Source organism: Myotis myotis, unplaced genomic scaffold (genome assembly GCF_014108235.1).
Source record: "Myotis myotis isolate mMyoMyo1 unplaced genomic scaffold, mMyoMyo1.p scaffold_m19_p_11, whole genome shotgun sequence".
Classification (NCBI taxonomy): domain Eukaryota; kingdom Metazoa; phylum Chordata; class Mammalia; order Chiroptera; family Vespertilionidae; genus Myotis; species Myotis myotis.
Window position 1 is genome coordinate 75115544 of NW_023416315.1, and position 23060 is coordinate 75138603.

Consider the following 23060-nt stretch of genomic DNA (forward strand, 5'->3'; position numbering starts at 1 on the left):
CAGACGCTCGCTCTATGTTCAGCATAAACAAATTCCTTTAAGAAAAATTTTGCTCAGTAGTGTTAATTTACTTGTCCTTCCTCTTTGGAAGCTTGACATCTCTCATCCTGGTGGCCCCTAGCAGCTCTCCAGTGCCTCTAAGCAGATTACTTTTGTATTATATTAGGCTTGTTCTTGGCTGAAGCACTGGTCTGCTGGAAAGTACCACTACATACCTAGAAGAAGTCAGAGATACTATTTTTAAAGTTATCTTTATTGTTGAAAGTATTATAGATGTTCTCCCCCATTGTCCCCTCCACCCTGCACCCAGCCTGATATCAGCTTTGTTAGTGATGTACTGCCATGTAACAAATTACATGAAAACTTAGTTACATATATTAAAAAAACAACAATAAACATTCATTATCTCACAGTTTCTGTGCATCAAGAATTGCTGGGTGGGTCTGGCTCAAGGTCTCTCATGAGGTTGCCATCATGAGGTTGGGCTGGATTATGAGCTTCCAAGAGAGCTCATCACCATGATTAGCAAGCAGGTGCCGGCTGTTTTCATGCGTCCTCCATCCACTTTCACATAGGTGTGCTTCAGTGTCTACATGACCTGGCAGCTTGCTTCCTCCAGAACAAGTGACCCAAGAATGACCACAATAGAAGTCTTCTATGACCGAGTCTTGGAAGTCACATTCCTCCCTTTCTACAATATCCTATTGGTTACATAAATTAGTCCTATTAAATGTGGAAGGGGATACACAGGGAATAAACTCCAGGAATAGTAATCATTATCAATAGGGCTTATTTTGGAGACTGGTTCTCACAAAATTTAAGAAAATTATTTTCATATAGATATTTAAGATTTTGTTTGCAGGCAGTAATGGATCATTCTAAAATAACTACCTAGTTTTGTTTGCGTGAGTTGGTTGCAATTCTGCTCCTGTCTCATGCACCGTCTTCATCCAAGGATCCAGGCTGAAAGAGCAACCTCAACCTGGGCTATGCTATTCTTTTGACAGAGGGAAATAAGAGCAAGAATCTTAACAAACAATGTCTCCTAAATCTTTGCTCAGATGTGGCATGCGTCACTTCTGTTCATTTCATTGACCAAAGCAATTCATATGGCCAAGTCAATTAACAATGGGATAGAGAGTATGTATTCCTCTGATAGAAAGGCACTATTTCATCAAAATGGTGGGAATATATAATATTTAAGGGAAATAGAGAAAATCTACCACAAACAGTACAAATATAACAATCATAAAATAATCAATTCCATTTAGAAAGAGTAGTCTGGTTTGGATATGCATGAACTCACTTATAGTATTGGCCTTAGTCCTGAAGAGAAGCAAATAATAAAATAATTTATATTCTTTTAAGCTTTCTAATTTTTCTCATTTTTAGTCATGTTTCACGGGAATACTTTGGACAACTTAATGATAACGAAATCAGCAGTTCCATTTTTTATTCCACTTTTCAAACCATATTTAGTCTACTCTATAAATGTAGTATGAATCTGACCCAATTATAATTAAAAATCAAATGACATTCTAAAAAAAAAAGAGTGGATACAAAACACACTTTGAGAACTAGGTAAAATTTTATGAAAAATTCCTGGAAGCATTAAGTATCAATTGTGGAAAAAGTTTGGAATAAAATCTAATAACTTCTAGTTACTAGTTTACTAATAATTCAACATTGCAAGCAAATGATATTTATATAATAATAATTAATGACCTTTAGTCTTGTCATGTGTAATGGATCCATTCTCTGATCACCCTCCAACTGCCCCCCTGCCGGCCTAGGGGGATGTGATAACAAAATGATTAAAGATAATATCTTACCTTAGAAATTTTAATTTTAGCATCAAAATATTTATAGTTTTGTGCATGGAAACAAGCTGATTTGGAATTTAAAAACTATGATATATATATTTTAGAGGCCCGGTGCACAAAAATTTGTGCACTTGGGAGGGGGGGGTGGTCCCTCAGCCCGGCCGGTGCCCGCTCACAGTCTGGGAGCGTTCGGGAGATGTCAACTTGCCAGTGGGGAGCAGGCCTAAGCTGCAGTCAGACATCCTTAACGCTGCTGAGGAGGCCCGAGAGGCTCCCACCACCACTGCTGTACTGGCAACCGTCAGCCTGGCTTGTGGCTGAGCAGAGCTCCCCCTGTGGAAGGGCACTGTCCACCAGGGGGCAGCTCCTGCATTGAGCATCTGCCGCCTGGTGGTCAGCGTGTGTCATAGTGACCAGTCATTCCCAGTCGTTCTGCTGTTAGGGTCAGTTTGCATATTACCCTTTTACTATATAGGATAGAGGCCTGGTGCATGGATGGGGGCTGGCTGGTTTGCCTTGAAAGGTGTCCTGGATCAGGGTGGGGGTCCTGCTTGGGTGCTTGGCCAGCCTGGGTGAGGGGCTGATGGCTGTTTGCAGCTGGTCACACCCCCTTCAGGGTGCGGGTCCCCACTGGGGTGCCTGGCCAGTCTGGATGAGGGTCTGAGGGCTGTTTTCAGGCTGGCCGGGACTGAAGCTCCCAGCCTCTCCTTTGTTTATTTTCTTTTTTTTCCTGGGATTGATTTATCTTCTATAATTGAATCATTGTTGCCATCATTGGTGCTCCCAGCTCTGAGGCCGTGGGTGGCCAGCTGAAAGCAGGTATCAGGAGTTTGTTTAGCTTTTATAATTGAAAGAATTGTTGCTTTCAGGCTCAGAGCCGGTCCGCGGCAGGCGGGAAACCTTGGCTTCCTCCATCACTGGAGCAAACAAGCCTCATGTTTGCTTCAGCTGCATGGCTGCCAGCCGCCATCTTTGTTGGCAGTTAATTTGCATATCGCCCTGATTAGCCAATGGGAAGCATAGTGGAGGTACGGTTAATTACCCTTTTTGTCTTTTATTAGATAGGATATTAAAAGGGTGATATGCTAATTAGACTGGATATCTTCTGGACATCCTTCCTGACGAAGCCAAGGCCAGGTCCCAGATGCCAGCGGGCAGCCAAAGGAGGGAAGCTCAGGTCCTGGGTCCCAGAGGGAAGCCAGGAGCCTGCAGCCAGCAGCCAGGGGAAGGAAGATCTACTCTTGCACGAATTTTTGTGCATTGGGCCTCTAATATATATATATATATATATATATATATATATATATATAGAGAGAGAGAGAGAGAGAGAGAGAGAGAGAGAATAGTTATTAAAACTTACACAAAAAAATAATACTAGTTCCTAATGTTCTTTTCAGACATATATTTCTACTTTCCTTATTTAGGTGTGGTAATTAAAATTTCTGCAAGAGCTAAGGTTGTCTTGTGAGTGTAGGGGGGATTCCATGCTAGCCTTGGAATGAAACTCAAGAAAATTAGAAATTTTACAACCACATTGAATATAATAAGTTATTACTTGATAAATCAAAATTTAACTATTCTAGCCTTAAGCTATGTAGTTTAGTGCAACTATCTTACCTAATAATAGACAAACATGTAAACTGACCGTACCTTCGCTACACTAACCAGCCAATCAGGAGAGTATGCAAATTACCCCAACAAAAATGGTGGTTAATTTGCATATGTAGGCTCCAAGCGGCAGAGCGAAGACTGAACACAAGCCGGAGCAGCGAAGACTGAAGACTGAAGGCGGTTCCAGCCGGAGCAGCAAAGACGGAAAGCAGCTCCGGCCAGAGCGAAGGCCTGGTCCCGGGTGCCGGAGGAAAGCTGGTGCCGGCAGCCAGGAGAAGGGAAGGCTTATTGCACGAATCCCTTTGTGCAACAGGCCTCTAGTAATTAATAATTTATTTTGTGATCATGTTATCGTGTCCTGGTTTTCACAGTTTTTAAACTTAATTGTAACTTTTATACATTTGAATATCTACTAGTATGTGAGCCAATTTAGCTAATATGTATAAGTTAAAAAATGTTTTTATATAATTCTTCCCTCAAATATATTTTTTGGCTGAGATTTCTGTTAAACAGTTAATAAATTATTTTCACCATGCAATCTATCATTTATTAATAATTTCACTAAAATTTTGGGGTCAATGTTTTTTAAGCATACATCTTCTAAGCATGTAAAAAGCATTTAGATATTAATGTTTGAAGAAATTTCTAGCATTAATACTAATTGTGGCTGGAGGAGCAACCACTAACCCATCACTTCAATAGCCCTAAAATCTTTGGCATATTCTAATGTTCTTTTTTCCCTCAAACTGATTTTAAAGACACATGAAATGAATTTTCTTTATTTTATTTCATACTTGTAATATATAAATTAAGTTTATGTAAATCAAAATTTTCCATTAATTTACATTACAACTTCACACATGATTGAACCTTAATTTAATTAGCAGTAATAACTAACACTTCAGGTTTAGATTTCCTTGCCCACTTAACTTTGTTGAGAAGATTGGTCTAAGCCAGTGATGGCTAACCTATGAAATGCGTGTCAGAGGTGACACGTGAACTCATTTTTTTGGTTTATTTTTCTTTGATAAATGGCATTTAAATGTATAAAATAAATATCAAAAATATAAGTCTTTGTTTTACTATGGTTGCAAATATCAAAAAATTTCTATATGTGACACGGCACCAGAGTTAAGTTAGGGTTTTTCAAAATGCTGACATGCTGAGCTCAAAAGGTTCACCATCTCTGGTCTAAGCTGATGTAACAGAAGAGATAGTGTTGAAAATGAAAAAAAAAAAAAATCACTTGGAATACAACTTATCACCTGCTGGTTCATCTCTTTTGCAAGCAAGAACTTTAAAAGATTAAGTTTTCTTACAAAAATTGACACTTCTAGTTAGTTTAAATACAAAACAAGTGCTTGACTCTTTTTAATAACTGCTCTCATTAAACCAAAATAATTTTCTACTATGGAAATGTTTAGTGTTAGTTGAAAGCAATAAAAGACTATTCTACCAGAAAAGCATTATAATTAATATTTTCTTTAATGAAAGTTAAATTAATACCATAATTAATACATATCGTACCTTGTCTGCTTTATTATAAAAAGGGTATCCATATTCTCTTATTGTCTTTTTCATTTTAAAATACTTTATAATTTCTTTGTTTTTATTTTCTTTTTAAAAAAATCTTTATTATTGAGAGTATTACAGGTGTCCCTCTATTTTCCTCCCATTGCTCCCCTCCACCCGATTCCTGCCCTGCCCAGGCCTTCACCACTTCATTGTCTGTGTCCCTAGATAATGCATATATGCATATAAGATCTTTGTTTAGTCTCTTCCTGTCTCCTTCACTCCCCTTCCCTCTGAGAATTATCAGTCTGTTCCATTTCCATGACTCTAATTCTATTTTATTCACCAGTTTATTCTGTTCATCTGATTTCTTATTCATTTATATATTGATAGATATGTATTTATTGCCCTTTATTGCTCATATTTTTCTTCTTCTCCTCCTCCTCCTCCTCCTCCTCCTCCTCCTCCTCCTCCTCCTCCTCCTCCTCCTCCTTCTCCTCCTTAAACAATATGCTTCAACATTTCATGTAATACTAGTTTGGTGGCTATGAACTCCTTTAGCTGTTAATTTTCTGTGAAGCTCCTTATCTGACCTACAATTGTAAATGATAGCTTTGCTTGGCAGATTAATCTTGGTGGTGGGTCATCATTTTGAATATTTCTTGCCACTCCCTTCCGGTCTGCATTATTTCTGTTGAGAAATCAGCTGACAGTCTAAACTGCTTTTCCCTTGCTGTTTTTAATATTCTCTCTTTGTCTTTAGCCCTTGGTATTTTAATTTTGATATGTCTTGGTGTGGTCCTCTTTGGGTTCCTCTTGTTAGGGACTCTCTGTGCATCCTGGACTTGTAAGTCTATTTCACCAGGTAGGGGAAGTTTTCTGTTATTATTTCTTCAAATAGATTTTCAATATCTTTCTCTCTCTCTTCTCCTTTTGGCACCCCCATAATGTGAATGTTGGTACATTTGAATTGTCCCAGAGGCTCTGTATACTATCTTCATATTTTTGGATTCTTTTTTCTTTTTGCTCTTCTGATTGGGTGTTTTTTGCTTCCTCACGTTTCAAATCATTGATTTGATTCTCAGAATCCTCTACTCTACTGTTGAGTCCCTACATATTATTCTTTATTTCAGTCAGTGTATACTTAATTTCTGACTAGTCATTTTCTTTTCTTTTTTTTTATTTCTTTTTTTTTTTTTTTTTTTTTTTTTGCATTCTCACTAAGATCCTTGAAAGTCTCAATAAGTCCCTTGGAGGTCTCATGAGTAAACTTATAACCGTGATTTTGAACTGTATATCCAGTAGTTTGCTTTCTTCCATTTCTTTCATTTGTGGCATGCTTCTTTGTCTCCATATTTTTGCTGCTTCCCTGTCTTTGCTACTATGTATTAAGTAGAGCTGCTATGTTGCCTTGAATTTGGTAGAGTGGCCTTGTGTAGTAGCTGTCCTATAGGGCCTAGTAGCTCAGGCTCCCAGGCATCTGAGCTGGGCTCTCTAGGTGCATCCTTTTGTGGACTAAGTGCACAGTCTTGTTGTAGTTGAGACTTGATTGCTGTTGGTGTCACTGGGAGGCATTTACCTCCAGGCCAATTGGCTGTGAGGACCAGCTGTGACTACAGTGGGAGAGGTGCTATGCAAGAGACACCTCTATGGAGCAGAACTTGCTTCAGGGGCTGGTACTCACTGAGTCTTCCCCTTGAATGTATCACTTATGGATGTGTAGAGTGTAATCTGCTATGGTCTAAAGCTGTCCACTGGGTGCACTGGCTCTGGGGACTCCAGGGAGGTGCAAGGTCAGCCTCTTCCTGGGGCTGCACAGCAGGAACTACAGAGAGACCTGCAGATTCCTACTATTTGTATTGGGTTTAGAAGTGCCAAGGTGAGGTCCAGGTGTGAAGCATGGCTGGCTGGTGCTGGTGCCAGGTCTTGGGACTTTTTATTGATAGGTTTGGGGCTCCCTAACCCAGCTTCAGCTTGTTTGAGAGATTTTAGCAAAGTCTGAAGCCTGAGCAAGGACAGGTCATTCATATGCAAAAGCCACTATACACAGGTTGGGTGGGCCTGCAAATTAGATGGGGCAGGGTCTCTGGGAATCATCAGGGTGGAGCCAACAGAAATGGTTGCCAGTCAGCCCTGTGACCAGGGAGGTCCCAGCAAAGGAACAATAATCCCTGCCAGAACTTTCATCTGGGAGAAAGCCACCCCCCAGTCCTGCCTCGAAGCCAGACAATTCAGTTCCTCCTCCTATGTGTCTGTGTCCCCCAGAGCCTCACTGGGCCCTGGAGCTCAGAGGAAGTGGGACCTTGTAAGTTTAGTTCATGTACCAACCCTTTAAGAGGAACAGCTGGGTCTCTAGTAGCCTCCCTGTTGCTGATCCAATCCCTGCTGATTTTTACAGCCTGTAGTTATTGGGACTTATCTTCCCAGCTCTGGGAGCCTTGGCTGGGGGTCTGGTGTGGGGTTGGGACCCCTTTCTCCTCACGGGAAGCCTCTGCAGTCAAGATATCCTTCTGTTTTTTGCCTCTGCACCTCTGCCCCTCCTATCAATCTCAATGTGTTCTCTACTTCTCTCATTGTAGGACTACCATTCAGCCAGCTTACAGGCAGTTCTGGTTGATAGCTGGCAGAGAGTACAGGTGTTTACCTACAAAGCATCTTGGTTCCTATTTTTCTCTTTTGTTTTTGATAAGATGAACTAAGGAGTTCTTCCAAGGATTGGTTTGCCCAGTGTACTTTTACATGATTAAAAAAAAAAAAAGGAAAACTTCATAATAGAAAGCACTTTAAAAATATGCATTAGTGAAACAAAAAAAGTGGCTTCAGCTGCCTGTGGCAGCAAAAGCCAAACTCAAGAGACAGATTCTGGTGCAAAAGGAAAGAGATTTATTCTGGTGCAGACCTGGGAGAATGATGGACTCCTGTCCCCAAAATCATCTAGTTTTCCTGCTCAAGCCTGCAATTCTTGTAGTGATAAGGAAGAGAAACTTTCTTTCTCCATCCAATCATCCTGTTAACTTTTTGCATGCTTGAGCCCTATTCATTCATCTTTCTAGCCTTTGTCATGCGTAGTGTAAGAATCTGCCCCTACAACATCTTGGCTATTGGGGGTTACTCCCTAGTGAACCCTGACTCTCTACAGTAACATTAACAGTATTCTTCTAATATTCTGAAAATCACTATGGGAGTATTTCCTTCAAGTTTCTGTGCATAAATCACTTTGCATGCTCTCCAAATACCAAAGGAAGAAATGTCAGCAAATAGATTTCCAAATAAAATGTATTTTTGTAGTTAAATATTTCATTTCTGCATGAGTGGCCATTAATATCTGTGGATTTACTGGGGTTTTATTATCTATGTAGCACAATAATAGGTTTGTAAAATTGAATATTATCTCATTCAGATAAAAGATGAGAATAATATAAGCATTATCAACAAATTTAAAACAATTTTTGTTCAATTTTATTACATTTTGGAGAACTATAAAGTAAATATCTCTAAAATAAATTTTCTTTATTCTTGTAAATTCAAAGAAAGCAGGACTATGTTTCATTATAAGCATCAATAAATGTTGATATATAACTGTTTCATTTTAAAAATTCTTAGTTTAAAACTATGCTTTTTTGGGAAACTGGTACATATTCATAACTTCCATCTGTTTCCCCATGGTTAATTGTTACCTTTCTAATTATTACTATTTGACAAACATTTATATTGTGCTATGTACTAAGGACTAAATATATATGCTAACTCATTCAATCCTCATGTCAATTCTATAAGGTAGTTGCTCTCATTTCCAACTTATAGTAAGTGAAACTGAGGCACAGGGTGGTTGGGTGACTTGCCCCTGGTCACATAGCTAACAAATGCCTTATCTGTGATGTGAATCTCAGCAGCAAGGCTTACACTGTGATGTCCCTACAATAATGACCTCAGTTAAGTTGTATACTTGAAAATTGAGCATTACATGTTTGTTGTTGATCTCTTTCAATAACTTAACTTGTGATTAATTTCAATAGCTTAATCACAACATCACAAGACAGATGAGAGAACAGGTTGTCTCTGAATTTATCCAAAGCTGAATTCTCAATTTCAAAAACAGGTGTTCCCACGGCCAGGTGGCTGGAGATCCTGCCTGGCAAAAATATAGCTTCCCAGAAAGAAACTAGAAGTGAGCAAGCCTGCCTAGTACACAGGCACCATAGGCAATTGTAGCACAAATGAAAAGCAAAGCTCTGATTCCTTTTTTCCATACAAGGAATGCTAGCTTCCCCTAGAATAAAACCACAGCTAAAAAATTATACTTTATTTCTAGCCAAAGATTTTTTATCCTGATTATCCTATAAATAGGAGCAGGTACTTTCATTTTATGGAAGGAAAAAATGAGACAAGGTGAGATCTTATTTTAGAAAGGTTACTTGGTAAATTGGTGGAGAAGATTTCAGTGACCTATGAAGCACTTAAAACAAGAAGGAAAATTGCCCTTAGTTCTTATAGTGCTCTGGACACATTTAAAGACAGACTTCCTCCTATTTATATTTATATTTGTGTCTACTTAGCAGGATATTATTTTATTTCATCAGTATTAAGCTTAGGAGTTCAAAGTAGAGGTTATATAGTATGGTTTCTGGGTACCAGGGATATTCCTCAGCCTCTGAAAGTCACTCCCTTAGTTTTCTGATATTTATAATTTGAGTTTCTATCACTAAAAAGCCATGTTTATGGCCAGGATGGTGAGAAACAATCTGTGAAGGGAGATGCAATAGAGTAATACTAAACATTGTTAGTAATTTACATGGTGTAAGTTATTCTGAAAGTTGATTTTTGAAGGGAAAGAACTGAGTAGGCAAGAGGTCACTAGAACACAAAAAGGAAGTTTGCTCTAAAGAGGGAAAACTGAGAAAGACCCCAGAAGGCAGCATAACTGCCTCACTTTTGTTCTATGAAAAAGAGAATTACAGTGCAAGCAAGCCAAATCTAAGTAATTTTTATCATATGAGAAAGAATGGTCACAGTAATTTTAATTTCATAAACCAACTTATATAATATTAGAGTATTAAATACAAAAATGCAATATCAGTCATTTAAAACTATAAATAAGCTTAATTAGTTAAATTCAGGTACAAATCAAACTTCAGGCCAGTTTGACTGAAACAATGATCCTGGGCACTCTTAGTACACAAGGCAAGGTAAGTACTGCGGAAACAGAAAGTGGGCCCCAAAGTGCTTCTGTTGCTAAACTAAGCATACTACCTAGAGCAGGTCTGGCGTCCTGCTAAGCCTCTGTGCTTGGGAGGAGACTCTAAATGTGGGGTAAAATTATCTACAAGAGTTTTCCTTTTCCTAATTCTTTAGAGCAAATAATTAAATGATAAAATAGGTGTAATGTGGACCTAATAGAAGGACTCTTGGATTTGGAATGCATTCTGCAGGATTAGAGAGGGATTTCTCTGGTACGGGATTCTCCTGGGAATGCTAACAATCCAGGAAAATCAACAAATATGACCATTCCAAGGTTATATCAGGTAGCAATCCTAATAGAGGATTTAAGGTTGACTTACCTATGGCAAGAAAGTTTGAAGTTGGAATATTTGTGTTTCACATGCTAATCATATTTGACTGTCAAGAACTGGGAAAGTCTGAAATTCACCCTACAGGCAAGCTAAGAACAAGCAAGTTACTAGCCTGCCACAGACACTGATAGAAGACCAGAGACTCCTGGGTTTGAGACAATAAGGCGGTGGAGGCCTGGGCCAGGGACTGGCTATAAGGGGTCAATGGGAGAAAAAAGGGAACATATGTAATACTTTCAACAATAAAGTTTTTTTATATAAAAGAACAAAAAGAGAATCATTTATTACAACAATAACAGTGGCCAGAGTATCAGCATTTGTACCAGTTCCCCAAGCTCCAATTCTGAAGAGAGATGCAAAGTGGGTCAGGTGATGCCTAAATATACAGCAGGTTATTACTGGAGGACCCCAAGTATAGAGAACCCAATTTTTTTTATAATAGGCAGTAAGCCTGCCTGACCTTTGCCACAGGAAACCCTGCTTTCCGTTTAACCTCCTTGAAAAGGTAGTCTGGAACAAAGGTAATTAGTGCCTTGTTCATGAGACATGCAGAAACACATGAGATCTAAAGAGAATTGTCTCTAACAATCGGAGATAGCTTGCTGAATTTTCTATTTAGACTTGCTAATCTTTCAGTAATATTTACTCACCTTTCTTTGATTCAAACATATGTGGGAGCATTAAGAAAAATCTGTCAGTAATAAACTTCCAACACTAAGAATGCCGATATACTGGACATAATAGTTCTTCCACCATCATCTAGTCTACTACACCTTCATCGCGGAATGGGGCAAACCAATTAGCAAAATCCATTCACGGGGCTCTGATTAGTTTTGATAAACCTGCCTTTAAGCGAATCAGTATGTGACATTCTCCTGGAATAGGACTTAGCTAAGGAGAGGAGAGGCGAGATGACCCAATATATCTCTTTTATGGTTTGAGCAAGATAGTATGATTATACATTTTAACAAGTGGTTTTGGAAACTGATGAGCTAAAGAGAAATTTGCAAACATATTTTTTCACAAGAGAAACAATATGTTTTCAAGTCAAAATATTAGTAATTTATAGTTATCTTCCCAAGAAAAAATGTGAAATTATGCAGCGATGAGAAATAATACTTTAAGTTTCATTTCAAATCCATGTTCCCTCCCATTAGATGTGCACTACACCAATTCTGTCACTTCGTCTGACGTAGGAAGGATTTGCAAAAAGGAACAAAGGCATTCTGGATATTTTGCCCTATCTTTAGATAATACTTCACATCATGACAATGGATATGCCATTTTGGAATTTAATATGTGAATACTTTTTCTTTTTATATTCTAAAGGACTATCTTTACATATTTCTTCTTTTTTACATGTTGAATTTTCAAGTTTAATTCTTGCTATTGAAAAGATCTTTAGTCAATTCAGAGGCAGTTTTCTTATTAGGAAGATTAGGCAAATTGTAGATACCAGGACAGTGTGTTCAGTCTAAATTCAAGGAATATATGTAACTTGATAATTGATTATTGGGAAAAAAAAAGATGCAGTCCAAGACCACAGATTCAAAGATTTAATAAAGCTGGTATAAACAACATGCATTATGGGGGATCATGCCACATTCCTCCACAGACTGTGGAATTACTGCATCATAAGCATGTTAATTATTTACTTCCAGATGCTAAACCAGTTGGAATAGTCCATAAAAAATTGCTTCATCTCTGGAATAAATATGTTGATTTAACAATTTAAAAGATGAAAATGATCAACTGAAGCGTAGCACTAGCATTTATTTGTCTAAACTTCAGTCTCTAAAGAAACATGTTAATAGAATGACAAACCCAGGAGATTTGCAGTAGTTTGGCCTTTTGCCCCTTGAGCGCCAGTTATCAGGTTCTAATCTCACAAATTGTGCGAAAAACACAGGCCATGTCATTGTAAAGCCTCCAGGTCCAGTGTCTTATAATAATGGCTATCTACTTAATTTGCCATCTTGATATATTACCTAGAAAGTATATAAAACAGCATCTGGCACATGGTAACTAGTCAATATAGTAGCTATCATTATTATTCTTACTGGAACAGTTACATATTGGAGTAGATGTGAGACCTTTAAGTTAATCACACTTTAAATATTTTAAATAAAATTTAACTCAAGTGACAACATTCTTAGCTTTGTATTTATTGACCTTTTACTACTTTATATATTATTTGTTATTTTCTTAAATGTGTGTGAAATTTTAAAAGGTATTTTAAAATAGCTTTCAATTTTACAAATATGGTGCTAAATAAATGCTCAAAATATCAATTGATTATGTGTCCCAGCAAGGTTTTCTTTCTCCTTCCTATGTTCTTTCTTTTACCTTCTCACCTTTGATAGATCAGTAAAGAGGCAGCATTTACATGCTAACCCAGAGACATAATGCTCTGCAAGGTGGTCAATATCTGGAAGAAAACTCTCTAAATGCTTTATATTTCTCTTTGATAATTGAAAAGACAAACTTTCTCCTGAAAAAAATAACTAGAATCTACTTAAGGACTTCCACTATGGAGCTGTGAATAATGTCCACTACCTTCAACCAGATGGGGTTAGGACTTGAGGTTAAGGGCAGAAGATCAGACAAGGCAAAGTGCAATGTTGGGAAAAGCAAGAAGAAGGAGGTAGACCAGAAACTGAATAGACTTTAAGATGCCTGTCTAGGGTTCACACTATAAGAAACACAAAACAACTTGATAGGGCAAATAATAAAACTTTCTATAATTTCCATTGGACTGTGTGTTCATGACAAGATTATGTCCTTTTCAACTGACCTGAGCCCACACATTTTTCTAGATAGTACGCACATAACTGAGACTGAACCATAAAATGCCATTCTTTCCAAAGCTGAAATTAATTTTTTTGTCGGTAATTGTTCTGATCCTAGCAATGAGAAAGCAGTCATTTTCCCATCATGAAAGTCGTGTGTTTTTCTTAATGACAGAAATACATGTTATAAGTGTTGTCTGGTAAGTGTAATATAATAATTGTATCAAATAATTATTTGCAAAATAAAAATGTCTCCTCTTGTAAATGATGCTTACAGAGATTTCAATTTCTTCCAAAACTGATTGACTTACTTCTGCTTATTATTGCATAGAGCAGTGATTTTCAACCTTTTCTATTTCATGGCACACAAAAACTAAGTACTGAAATTCTGTGGCACACCAAAGAATATGTTATATTTTTTGCTGATCTGACAAAAAATATAGGTATAATTTTGATTCATTCACACTGACAGCTATTGTTATGTTGGCTGTTGTCATTTTTTAAACATTTCACAATCTAAGGCAAAAGAGGTCAGTGCACCTGACTAAATAGTAGGGTATTGCATGTTTTAAAAATTCTCACTGCACACCAGTGTGCCTGCCACGGCCCACCATGTGAAAATCTCAGTAATAGAGCAACTAGGAAATTATCCTTAGACAGCTATTCCATGGACGGCATTTATCCTATAAAAGCAAAATTGTGAAGAAAACAATTTACCAGAATCAAACATTGTTCCCTTCATCTTTACTTTCCTTGTTGGCTGCAGCATTTACAATGTAATGGTTATAGTGTCAAGATCCCACTAGATTGCAATTCATTTTCCCCCTCTTACCCAAGAGCCTAAAAGCAAATTCCCAGCAAGGCATTAAGAGGCATAAAACAATTCTTGAAAAAGGAATTAGATTAGATATGAGGCGATACAGAAAAAGTTGGAGATGGGGAATTACACTTATCAAGTTGCCCATAAAGAAATGTCGTTTGTGAGATCTCTAAGGAACCTGTTGTGGTTGTTTGATACACGGTGCCTAGGGTTTGTCAGGTTGCAGCATGGTTCTTGGATGCAAAGAAAAGAAGTGTTCACTTATCTTGTAAAACTGGTCTCAAGGTGGGACAATTTGTCCGCCAGAGTTTATTCTTTCCAGATAACTTTACTAAGTGGATTTTTCCCGAATCAATGCTGATGCTGAGCTGATATTTTTTCTTCTTTCTGTGTGCTCAACTGAGCTGTCTCATATATAGGCCTCACTCCTTTCCTGGGGTTTTCAACAAATTTGTCAATGAATAGTAAAGTGAGCTACTGTTAAATGGACATTGTCTTGGAAAGGAATGTCCAGAGAATTGGAATCCACTCATAATCCATAACCTTCACACGTGCTCTACCTTTCTTTGCTCCAGACCCTAGAATGTGCTGAAAAGTAAAGTCAGTTTCATCTCCTCATTGGTTTAAGTCTGTCTACATTTTAGTAAAGCCTGTAATAAATGGCGTAATTATCTAAGAGGCCAGAAGCAGTAGAAAAGAAGGAGAAATGCCAGAATTTATTAAAAAAAGAAAACTTTCAAAACTGTAAAGGTTTCTCTTACTAAAGTTTTTTTTCTACCAGGCAGGGATCATTTTCTGTTTGTTTATGGGGTTATTTCTTTTACAAAGTTCACATAGGATTTTTGGCAAGGAGCCATTCAAGTATTGTTTTACCATAAACACCTTGTCATGCTATCTACTTTAACAGTTTTTGTTTACTGACAGGCCATCTAAAGAAATATCAATATCAAAGCAAAGGTTTCCTTTTTAAAGTTTGTTTTTGGTAAGTTTTTTACTTCCCTTTTTCTTTTTTCTTCATCATACCTTAGTCTTTCAAGAAAAGGGCAGGGCAAGCAATTAGTAATCTCAAAATGATACAATACCACTTATTTGGAAACTAAAATATTTCTGAATACTTTCTGCTCTAATAATGAGCTAAGACAATTGCAGGTTTAAGACTTCTATAACTCTTATTGTTCTAGCGGCTTTCCAAATATTTTCATGATGTGATAGCAAATAGCTTTCTGCTCAGTCTATCAGATAAATCTGACCATGAAGTTACTTACAAGGTAATTAAAAGGTGTTAGTCTGTGCTTTTATGGCTAAATATAATGTTACCTTATAATTCATGAATAAATTATACAGATGTTCTTATTTTTTAAATCTGAATTCCAGACCGTGTTAGAAATGAAACTATCCTAGAGTTTAGAGAAATGGTTTTACAATGTTCTCACTATAAAAAAAGAAAAGGTTTTCATGTAGTGATACCCGCCTCGTCACCTGCCCCAACCATAAACAATTCTCTCTTGTGTGAAATCTGAGTCACAAACTTATAAATTAGAGAAGTCAGAATCAGGTACTATTTTTCCCACCATTGTACTGACATTGGTCAAAGAGTGATCTGTGGCTAGAAGTCAATGGTACATACACAATCTCCTCTGTATTCAAATAATTCTTCTCTTCCTAGAGCACTAATTACAGATATACTTACGTTGACTTCCTGGTTCTCCCCCTGAGTTTAAAAAACAATCAGGTAATGATATTGTGAAGGCTTAAAACAGAAAACCTCAGACAAATAGTATTTGAAGTGAATTAGATTGCTTCTAGTTGATAAGAGTGTCATCCTGCGCACTGAAGGGTCATGGTTTGATTCCCAGTCACGGCACATACCCAGGTCGATCTCTCTCTCTCTCTCTCTCTCTCTCTCTCTCTCTCTCTCTCTCTCTCTCTCTCTCTTTCTCTCTCTCTCTCTCTCCTCTTTCTCCCTTACTTTCTCTAGAATCAATAAGAAACATATCCTCAGATGAGGATTAAAAGAAAAGAAAAGAATTTAGGAAAAAGTCTGAGACAGAATGAATTCAAAATTTAGTTTAGCCACTCAGTAATTTCTGCAAACCAGACAAATTATGCTCCCTACCTTGCAGGGTTCTTTCAACAATTAAACAAGGTCACATGTAAGATTCTTTTCTGGGATCCACTAGTGGAGTTGGGCTGGTATCTTGGGAGGCCACTCACTTACTAATATACTCAGCATATTGGTCTCCAAGCTGCTAGGAGTACACAAAGCCCCGCCAAGGATTAGGATGCATGAATCATTAATTTAAAAAACCATTTCCAGATCCATTGTTTCTAGATGTACTCTGTTCTAAATTTGACCTGTTTCAGAATACTCCTTGTGTGAAGAGGGCAGCATATCAGCAGGCTCCCTGTTCTACAAGTCCTCAAATTAGCTTCTCTTAGCTGGTGCGCGCGCACACACACACACACACACACACACACACACGAGGTGTTTCTTTCACCTAACACAAATTTGTTATGATTCATTATTCAATAGGTAAAATGTTCTGGGATGTCAAAGAAAAAGTTGTGCACAAACTCTTCTTTAATCAGACCCATCTATGCTACTGAAAACGTACATTTTCAATACAGATTTACTTGTTATAGTTCATTGTAACCTATCAAAATCTTTAATATAACTTGTTTATTTTATAAATTGACTATAACTATAGTTATTAGTCATTACTAATAACTTTACTACTAATAACTATCACTCAATCAGAAAGAATCTTTAACACTCAAGCTTTATAGTTATAAGAAATGGTTTAAGATTCAATTTTAATTTATACGCATATTTTAGATAAAGAAAGAATGAGTGATCAATAAGAGACTTTCAAGCATGAAAAATGTTATATTATGATAACATTCTGGGGAAGTAATATAATAAAAGTACAATTTCAAGCAAAAAAAAAAGGATTGTTCATGAATTTTTAAAATCAATGGTGCTGAGTACCATATCACTTTGGCATTTAGAGTCCCTTTGAAACATTTAAAAGAGTGACCTAACTTACATTTTAAAATAATAATATTTACAGTATGTGGGAAATTACATCGTTTTCAGTCACTTAAACATATTATTAAAAATGTATAAGATGGCATAGAGTGAAAAAATAATTTCTCATTATATGTAAGCAATGCAAGCTAGTCTACAGACTCCTGATGCAGAGGTTAAGAGCATGGACTTTCAAATCAGAGAGAACTGACTTTGAACTCAGTCTCTGCCTCTTGGTTTATAATAAGTCCTGATTAATTTTACCATCTTTGGGCCTCACCTTCCTTATCTTAAAAATGGAAATAAGCCCTGATAGAATTAAATAACATGTACTGGTATTTAAAGCGTTTAGAACTGTGCCTGGCTTTAAGCAGCTGCTATCATAATCACCATTATTACTGCATATGAGAGAGAGAGAAAGAGAGAGAGAGAGAGAGAGAGAGAGAGAGAGAGAGAGAGAGAGAGAGAGAAAGAGAGGCCTCAGTGCAAACACGAATGAGCAGGATTCAAGAGTTAAATGTAGGATTTGAATCAACATTTCTCCAAAGAAGGTCTGATATACAAATGGTCAGCAAGCATATGAAAAGTTATTTAATATCATTAGTCACCAGGGACATGCAAATCAAACCCTCAATGAGCTATCACGTCACACACACTAAAATGACTAGAATTTTTTTTTTTAAGTTGTTTTAAAGAAAGAAAGAACAAGTGTTGGTGAAGATCTGGAGAAACTGGAATCACTCAAACTCTACTGTGGGGAATGTAACATGAGGCAACCACCATGGAAAACAATATGGTGGTTCCTCAGAATGTTAAATATAGAATTACCATCTGATTCAGCAGTTATACTCTTGGATACATACCCAAATGAACTAAAAACATGCATTTGAATAAATACGTATACACAAATGTTCAGAACAGCACTATTCACAGTAGCAAAAGCCGGAAACAACCTCAATGTCCATCAGCATACACAGATAAACAAATTATGGTACACCCACACAATTGAATATAATTCAGCCAGAAGAGGGACTGGAATATGGACACATGCTACAATGTGGATGCAACTGAAAAGCATGCGTACTGAAAGAAACGAGACACAAAATGTCACATATTGTATGATGCTCTTTACCTGAAATGCCCAGAATAGGCAAATCTATAGAGACAAAAAGCAGATTAATGTATTTCAGGGACTTGGGGACAGATAAGTAGAGTATGACTGCTCAGTGGGTATAGGGTCTCCTTTGTGGGGGGAGGAAGGGGTGATGAAAATGTTTTAGAACGAGGTAGAAGTGGTCACCCCACAACATTGTCCATTTTCTGAACGCTATGCTGATTTGAAACATTGCATTTTCTATGTTGTATGTTTAATGGCAACACTTCCTCCTTTATGATAACAAAGAAGACTGCTTGCACCCAGTGGTTCTCTACTCTCTCCGTGTGTTATAGCAACGGAGGCAAACTTCTTTCAGCTGAAACACACCAGGCAGTAGTAGCATCCTTGAAACTTGAGCAGCCAAGCCAAAGCGCAACTTCTGCCTACAGCCTTAAAGCCACCCTGGAGGGAGGATGAAAGATGATGGTATTTCTGGGATCACAGTTATAACCTCTCCCCTTCCCCTGACATTGCAAACAGTCAGATACCTGCAGCCAAACCATCTTGAGGGTCTTTAAGGAATCATGCTACCATTAGGAGGTGGATGGAATTCTCTCCTCCAAAACCAGCCCTTGGGTCACAAGAAGAGCTAAGGGAAAGGGAAGAGGAAAGGCAGGAGCTGGGGGCACATGAGTTAGGAGTTGAAGAAATGGAGAGTAGGTAGGAGGATGTGAATAATTGGTTAGTTTAGTTACTGGATGCAACCTGGGTAGCAGCTGTGTCTCAGCTGAGATTCCTGTGTGTTGATCCCTGCTTTTCCATTCACTCTCTAGGTCACTTGAGGTAGGTTGCTTAATCTAAGGTTCAGTTTCTTCATCTGTAAAAATGGGCATGATGATAAAATCTACTTCCAATGGATTTTTTTGTGTGAAGATAAAATGGGACAATGCAGTTGTCCCCCAAGTTTGCCTAATGCTAAAAATCACCAAGGTTGTTTTGTGTGTATGTGTGTGTGTGTGTTTTCCGTGGGTGATTTTTACATCTAGCAACAATAGGAAACAGCATAGCTTCTGACTCAAATGTCTCAGTTATTATGAGTATTTAAATAACTATTTCAGTGCCTAAGACTAACATTTAAATTAGGCCCCTAGGAAGTCAAAATAATTAACCAAAAAATGACAAAGTCTATCCAAATGCTGTTTTCCATATTATACCAAACAATTGACTTAACTATTTATCCCCTAACAACAGATAAAATTGAGTGGGAAAATCAATAACAATTTAAGTTTGTGAGAAAGATGACTGTACTGGCAGCAATTAGGACATCCATTTAGCACTGCTTTTATTTGGCAATAGGGGAAAATGTAGAAATTATAACCTATGAAAAATCTCTTCCATCTTCCTAAGTAGATTTCTCCTAAGATAATGATTATTTAAGTATAGGATTACTTCCAAGAATAGTAATCCATTGGTCTGAGATATGCTTATTATTTTACCTGATTGAATGAAAGTCAAATGTTCCAATTATCTTGTTATTCCTACTACATCAGTTTTGCAACTTTTGATGATGTCCCACAGAAAGGAAAAATTTTACATTGAATTTCAGATACATACCTATCTGAAATAATATGTACTCTTATGTCCCTTTATAACATGTGATGCATTTGGATATTTGTTCTATTCCATTCTATTTTCTTTTTTAACACTGGTTGCAATCCACTACGAAGTGCTTTGACAACTACTAGTTTGTCCCAAACCACTAATGGGTAACAACCTAAAATTGGAGAAGTGCTGCCCTAACGCATGCACCAGAAGTTAATATTTTTACTGCCTCCCAAACTGTGAATAAAAAATTATAATAAGTGGTTCACATCAGAAATAAGCCAGAAGTCGATAATCCCAGTTTTCAAGTCACCAAAGGGAAGAGCTGGATCAGCAATTTGGATTATGAAAGAACTTTATGTTCTCCTCTGGGTCTTTCTGACTTATTCCAGTAGCTCTTAGACACAACCTGGAACTCTATGTAAGAAGGTATGTTGGAAATACTTGCAGCTTTGAAGTTTACTGTTAGTTACAAATAAAACAGCTACCAAAGCTTGTACCAGCGTGTGTGCGTTCTTGAGTGTGAATATGAATATCAGAGACAGCGTATGAAACTATAACCCGAGCAACATTTCCCTTGAGAGGAAATGGCAAAGCTGTGGAAAAGATTGTGTCTTTATTCTTGCTTTGATGAAAAGTTGGCTCCTTTTCTTTATTATTTTATCTCTTTCACCTTTTCCCTTTCCTTTCCTAAACCGTTATCCTTAGGGTTTGGCACCAGAAATTTCCAATAGTGTGCGATGTGATAATGCTACACTTTGTTATGGCAGGGGGCTTTATTGTCACCAATGCAACAACACTGGGCCAGGGGATTGAGAAGGGGTTAAGTGTGTGAACGTTCAAATAAGACATAGCAGGATTTGAACTCCACCTCTCCATTTACTGGTTGTCACCTTTTTAGGCCTTCAGCACCCTATTGTCTAACACAGGTAATGTTTTAAAACTTATGTGCCTCAGTTTTCTCATCTGCAAAATAGAGATATTGCACAACTCAAATTCCTTAAGATAATGTATTACTAAAGCACTTACAACAGTACTCCCTAATAAATTATATACCATATCAGAATTATTGGATACAAATTTGTGACAAATAAATTTTTTCATTTACTTTATGATAAAAGATTTACTTGAAGGGAAGCAAATTAGCCTACACCTACTATCTGATCAAGTGATTCTCATTGAGTCAGGTATTTGTCTGACCTCCCATTGGGTCAACTGGATTTTATAGCCAGAATTTTCACCATAAAATCTAAAAGCATGGTTATGTGTTAATTTAATAGTTATAGTATAGTTTCTGTAGACAAAAAGCATGCACTGTTCATATATATTCTGTGAAGAAGAGGAATACCAATGAAGATGTCACTAATCAGTAAAAAAATCACATAGTAAGAATATTCAACAAACCAATTTCATTATTTGGTCAAGGCTTTGGTGGACATAAATAGTACTTTTCAGATACTATTTAGATAGTGATTACCTATCTAGATCAGTGATTACCTCAGCTTTTAATTAAAATATATTTGACGCATAGCATTACTATCAAGAAAATGTTAGGCACTCATTCATTTATTTATTTATGGCATAAAATATTATCCAATGATTCACACTTTCATTCAGACTGAGGCAACTTCTGAATTCTAAAATCAAATATTTTATAACACGGGTGCTAGGACCAGTATTATTGCCCACTCTAGAGGTAAACTGTGTAATATCACATTGAAACAGGACCTCACCGTACATGCTTGTTTGGGTCCTATATTAGGTTTGGACACAAAGCACATACCTAATTTGGGAGTGAGGGGTAAAAAACAACCACCCTATAAACAATAGAGAAGATTAATCACTGTGGGCCAGGGGTCCTCAAACTTTTTAAACAGGGGGCCATTTCACTGTCCCTCAGATCGTTGGAGGGCCGGACTCTAGTTTAAAAAAAACTATGAACAAATTCCTATGCACACTGCACATATCTTATTTTGAAGTAAAAAAACAAAATAGGAACAAACACAATATTTGTATTGGCATGTGGCCCGCGGGCCATAGTTTGAGGACCCTTGCTGTGGGCTAATGAACATACCTAAATAATAGAATTAATCTTTGTCTTTCTTAAATTACAAAATATTTGAGAATACTATAAAAATACTTCAACTACATCCACCAATAACAAAACTTACCATTTAGCCATATCATCTTCAGACATGTTAAAAAATGTTACAGTTGCTCTTGAGTCTTTCTATGGGTCACTCTTGAATCCTACATCACTTTTTCTTTTTCAAGAGGTCAAGAAAGAAAGAAAAAAGAAGGAAGAATGGAAGGAAAAAAGAAAGAAAGAAAGAAAGAAAGAAAGAAAGAAAGAAAGAAAGAAAGAAAGAAAGAAAGAAAGAAAGAAAAGAAAGAAAGAAAGAAAAAAGTCAAAGAGGTAGGAGAGAGGGAAAAAGGGAAGAAGGCACCCGAATTTTGTGTTTACAATTATATGAACATTTTAATATATTTCCTTCAAAGATATGTATTCATAAACAGTCCACAATATTGAGTGTTTTTTTAAAAATATATTTTGATTTTTTTTTACAGAGAGGAAGGGAGAGGGATAGAGAGTTAGAAACATCGATGAGAGAGAAACATTGATCAGCTGCCTCCTGCACACCCCTACTGAGGATGTGCCCACAACCGAGATACATGCCCTTGACTGGAATTGAACCCGGGACCCTCCAGTCCACAGGCAGACACTCTATCCACTGAGCCAAACTGGCCAGGGCAATATTGAATATTTTTAAATTTAATTAATGGTACCATATTATATGCATTATTTTATATGTTTTTATATTTGCTGAACATTTTTCAATTATATATATATATATATATATATATATATATATATAGCTATAATTTACTTATTTAATCACTATATATTATTTTGTACTAGAGGCCCGGTGCATAAAATTCATGCACAGCAGTGCGGGGGGGATTCCCCTCAGACCAGCCTGCACCCTCTCCAATCCAGGAAATCCATCTCACAATTCAGGACTGCTGGCTCCTAACTGCTCACTTGCCTTCCTGCCTGATTGCCCCTAACTGCCCCCCCTGCCAGTCTGGTCACCCTTTACTGCCCCCCCTGCCGGCCTGGTTGCCCCCAATTGCCCCCCTCTGCTGGCCTGGTCACCCCTAACTGCCCTCCCTGCCAGTCTGGTTGCCCCCAACTCCCCCCGTGCTGA